This window comes from Egretta garzetta, unplaced genomic scaffold, assembly GCF_000687185.1.
Source record: "Egretta garzetta isolate BGI_Z169 unplaced genomic scaffold, ASM68718v1 scaffold37, whole genome shotgun sequence".
In the NCBI taxonomy this organism is placed as follows: domain Eukaryota; kingdom Metazoa; phylum Chordata; class Aves; order Pelecaniformes; family Ardeidae; genus Egretta; species Egretta garzetta.
Genome location: NW_009260269.1, coordinates 2,869,640 through 2,874,854, shown reverse-complemented (window position 1 = coordinate 2,874,854; position 5,215 = coordinate 2,869,640).

Genomic DNA, 5,215 nt, shown 5'->3' with positions numbered 1-5,215 from the left:
CCTGCATGATGTGTGACTGCTTGGGGCTGCTTTCCTCACCTTCCTCAAGAAGGTACTGTTCCCATGTACTTGAGCCCTGCTCGAGTAGAAAAACAGATTTCCGCAAGAAGCCGTTCTCTAGAGGAACTTCTGGCTAGCAGGTGTCAAAAGACACAAGAGCCTGCTGTGTGAGTCCACGTGAGACTGGTCAGTATACCCAGGCTCATGCAGTGGTTGGCAGCATCCTGGACTCACACCAGTGTAGGACTCAATAAGCTGTATTGATGAGGGCAAAATTTTATCCATAAGTCAATTATGGTTTTTATATATATATATTTATATAAGGGGATTATATAAGGGATATATAAGGGATTCAAAATATATGCATTGAAGGGATCCAAAGAACATATATAGATGCATGAAATGTTACCAACTGCAAGATGACAGTTCAGAATGTTCATAAACAACATTGCAGTGAACAGTCAGAATAGCTAAAATATACCAGTAGCAGAATAATGGGTTATTTGGTCACCATATCCATGGCTGAAGGTGCGGAACATCAGCCCCAGCAGCAGAATATAAGCACTGGCACCAATGAGTGCATTTCCTGCCCTGTGAAAAAGAGAGCATGACAGGTTTAATGTACAATATTCCCAAGCCTTATTGCATGAAATGTCAGCCTAAGCATAGCCATACCATTCACAGAATGGAAGGAAGGGTGAGGTTGTAGCCTAACTGCTACTTCTGAACTGCAGAATGTTTTTTAAAATAGATAAATAAATAGATAAAAACCTTAGTTCAGGCACCTGTCTTTCAAGCTTGGAAAAGAGATCTGGTGTTGTAGACCAGGTCTTTCCATATTTCAGGAGTGTTTAGAGTCTGAACTCCTTGCATCAACCAGACCTTTTGTATTTCACTTTATCTCAAATTCCCAGATGTAAAAGTCATTTTGCCATGAATCTTCCATTTATGATAAGTAGCAATGAGATTTTGAAGCTTGGCTAGGGTAATGCTGTAACCTTTACAGTGCAGGCTTGCATCACCATATTCACAAATCTGTGCACATTAGGTTGGAAAGAGTCAACTGACTTAGGTAGAGCTGTGGTTTCTACCACCTGCGTAGTGCCTCTGTGCCATGCTAACCTTGAATTTTTTGCTTACAAGAATATTGTGAGGAAGTAATTGGCAGGGTTTTGTTTGTTTTCCCCATTGCGAAAAGGAGATCTCTAAGTTCAAACAGATGGCAACATACTGTCTTCACTGAAGTGAGAATAGATCCTCATCAAACTGCCTTTTTTACAGACTAAGTTAAAAAATGTATGCCTTAACCTGCTTACTGACCTCTTCAGTACCTATTTGTGAAATGAGTTGCGCTTTTAAAGACCCATTTCTTTCCGTCAGATATAAATGGATGTTTTCCTTTCAACTTCAGTGAGACCAGGATTTAAACCTAAAAGACTTGTCCATATTCAGAAACAAAGCAAGTGTTATCCAGTGCAAGTCTTGTTCTAACAACTTTATCACAATACCATCCTTGCAAAATTTTTCTGTTTGGTTGTCCTTTGCCCAGTGTCATGTGACAGTTTATGTCTTTGTAAATCTTCCCATTGTAATACAGTAGCAACACTGGCATAGCATGAATTTCTGTACAAGGTTCATAGCAGTGGAGAGCCAGGCCATTTAAGTGAAAACTATTGCTGCATTTTAATGTGCTTTCACTAAATGGAGGGCTTTGCCACGACTTCCACGCTCTGATGAAAGTTCTTTTTTACAGTTAATGTCCGTGCCATTTCATACAATGTTATAAATATTTATTGTGAGTAAAACATCTCTTCAGCATTCTCAGCAAGTATTCACAAACAGCATCCATATGGTATTTTCAATATTTTATGTTAATATTTGAGTTAGTGTTATAATGTCAGCAGGAGCTCTGAGGCTGGTATGATGGAAATCTCACATGACAAATGTCAATGCTAATCTTACCCTGCTGATATGAAAAATGCCCCCAAAACAAACTGTAATACAGAAGCCATTTGAAAACAAAAATAAAATGGTAGAAGTCTTGAGTATTTAGATTGGAAACAGAAGCGCATACTCATGAATAATGCCATTTCAAAGGAAGGTAGAGTACCTTATGTCTGCATAGTCATCAGATGTCAGGAAAGAAAATAATAAATAAAAAATTCAGTTTCTGTTGCTGGCTTAACCAGCTATTAGTTGGAGCATTGTGGAAATATTTTTCATTAAATAGAGAATGTGACAGGAATGGAAATCAGAGTCCTTGCTCTGGAAAAAAAGAAAAAAATTCTTGATTTGAAATGTTGTCAGTGCAAAAGCATTGCGTACTTGGTGATAGGAAATATATTCTTTCAAAGAGGGGATTTTTTGGCTAAAAGCAGGAGGTAGCTGCTGTAGGTAATATATCACCCGCATGAAGTTTGGATGATAAGTGATCCCAACCAATCTCTGGAGTCCAGAGTTGGCAAGGCTGCCTTAGTGCTAAGCATGGCCAGGGGCCTCATCTGTCCTGGCACTGCAGCTTCTTCATGAGATTGCTTTGGATTCTGAAGTTCATCTTTGGTATAAATCAGATTGTGTCTGTGATGGAAAAAATAAAATCAGGCAGGACTTAAAAAAGGTACTTCTCTAGTGCTGACATCATCCACTTCAAAGAATAATTCCTGGTCCTGTGCCATATGGTGCAAATGAATTTGTCCCTCACTCATGAGGTCTAGCTCCCTCTGGAGCTGGCTGGCCACATCCACACAACATAATTTGAATGTGGTGGGTCCTATGATACAATTCATGACATTTTTGTGTAATTGTTATCTTCAAGTACCTGCAATAGTAGGAAGTCTATGTTGCAACTCACTGTAGTAGTGTACAGTATTGGTTGCATACCTTGTTATGGTCTATGTCAGAAGGATATTGATGAACTGCAGAGAACAGTGTGAGTTAAGCACGGTGTGATTTTATTAATACTGCTTAATGTAAAGAGTGTCTGGAATGACCTATATCCCCAGAACCACATCCAGATTTTGTTTTACAGGAGTAAATCCAGGACAGAAATATCTTACATATGTGTGGGCAAATAGCTAATTTGACCATGTAGACAAAACAGCACACAAACCCAACATGATTCACATCTTTGTTTTGGTTGCCTGGACAAGATACCAGTAATGTTTCCAAAACAAAATTTACAGAATTGAAAACTTTATATATGTATGGGCATATTTTACTCTCTTTACACACTGACAAGTTCAGATGAGGGAGAAAAAGAGTATCATCAGCCTTGTACTGGATAGAGGTGAACAAGAAACTAGTTGCTTCTTGATAATTTCCTCTTTGAAATAGGCACATCCTACAACACTGAATCTTATCATCCGAACTCTGGAAAAAGTAGTTCCACAGCTACACATTTCAGAGACACCACTTTCCAATGATGATAGTAACAATTTTTCTCTTCCTAGTGAAAGGCCATAGGCTTTCCACTTGACTCTGTATATATGATACGTTCCCCTTTTCTCAAGAAGATTTTTCTGTAACAGAACTGAACAAGGGATTCTGAGTGACTTTTTCCCTTCTCTGAGATACCCATCCTTCATAATAGCTAGATTAGTCTCAGTCAACCATGTACAAAAAAAACCAAAAAAATGAAATTCACTATAGCTATCCTTTGAGTAGGTCTTTACTTCAGAGTTAGCCCGCATTCTTTTTTAGCAATTACTCCTAGTTGCTGTCTTGTTTGCAAGAGGTCATTGCGACTCAAGTGCTACCTGACATGTCTAGGACTGGATTAGAGCCCATATGGTGTTCCAGTCAGATGAAACCCATATTACAATTAACCTCTACTACCCAGACTACAGTGAGGTCCCAGACTGAATTACTCAAGTGCAGATAGTCCTGCCATGATTTCTAGCACTAGATCAAGAAGAGGAAGACAGATACACGCTTTGACAGTGCATGGAGAAAATTCATAAAAGAATGGAGCTTGCTCAGTTTAAAAAAAACCAAGCACTTTCAATGATCTGAACAACACAGATCATGTATATGACTATACCCCAGTGAAACAGTACCTATAGGAGAGGCCACATACACAGTATGTCTAGATCCTTCTGATTTCCTAACCCCATCATTTTCTTGTTGACTATCTGGAGCCAACCTGCATGAGCATGCCTAGCATTTAATGAATACAGTGGGCACAGGAATGCCAAAATGTTCTGGCCATGCCTAGGTCCATTCTTGCAGGCTTATAAGGTAGAAAAATTTTTGAAGTGGTCTTGAGTAAAGCCTGGGTCTACTTGATAAATATCTTCATCTATATCTAGGCACTGAGACGGTTTTGCTGTGTGCCTGATGGCATTTTGACTAGGCTTTTGAAGTGATCATAGTTGTTGCATTTTGTAGTAAAAGCACACCTGGAGGTGTTATGGCTTACTTACATTCCTTTAAAATACATTTGCCTGCCTCCTCTAATGATCTAGGCATCAAGGTATTCAGTGTACTAAGACTTACCTGTGATGAATTGTTACATCTGTGTAAAACTATTTATCTCTTGATTCCCCAACCATATGCTTTTTGAAGGAAGAAGAGTACTTCAGCCGAAACCCAGTGATTAAACCTTTATATTTTAATTCTGAGATAGACATTTCTGTTTGTAGTGTTTGCAGGAATTGTCAGCCACTGTGCCTTCTGAGGCTCTGGAAGCACAGTGGAGAAGGCTGACTCCCAAATTACTGTATCCACTTGTGGCAAGATGGAAACTTTTGCTTTATTGTCTGCTTCTGGGACAAACAGAGGTTGTTGGATCATAGATCCTACAAAGTTCTGAGCTCAGCAGAGGCTGGGCAGTTTTGCTCCTCAAAGAGGAAAGATCTTTCTGATCTTGAAATTTTGCTGACCTCTGGCTGAGCTCAGAGCTTCCCTAAAGCTACTGCAATGCACTGGCACTGAAGGACCTGTTAGCTAGGAGCTGTACTCGGAGGCCATATAATAGAGTTCAGTTGTCTGCAAGTTTGTAAGTCGGTTAGACCTCATCATCCTTTGTTGAATTCTCAGTTTCCCGTAACTATCGGCTCCTGGCTGTTATCACAATATTCCTGTGAAACGCTCAAATTTCCTTGAATTCAGCCTGTAGGGCATCCTCTCCCTCTTTTAAAAGAAGTCTGTTACCTCTGTTAGCTTCTAGCTAGGATCCCCATTCCTACTGTGCTTGGACTCCCCCCTTCCCCCCCCC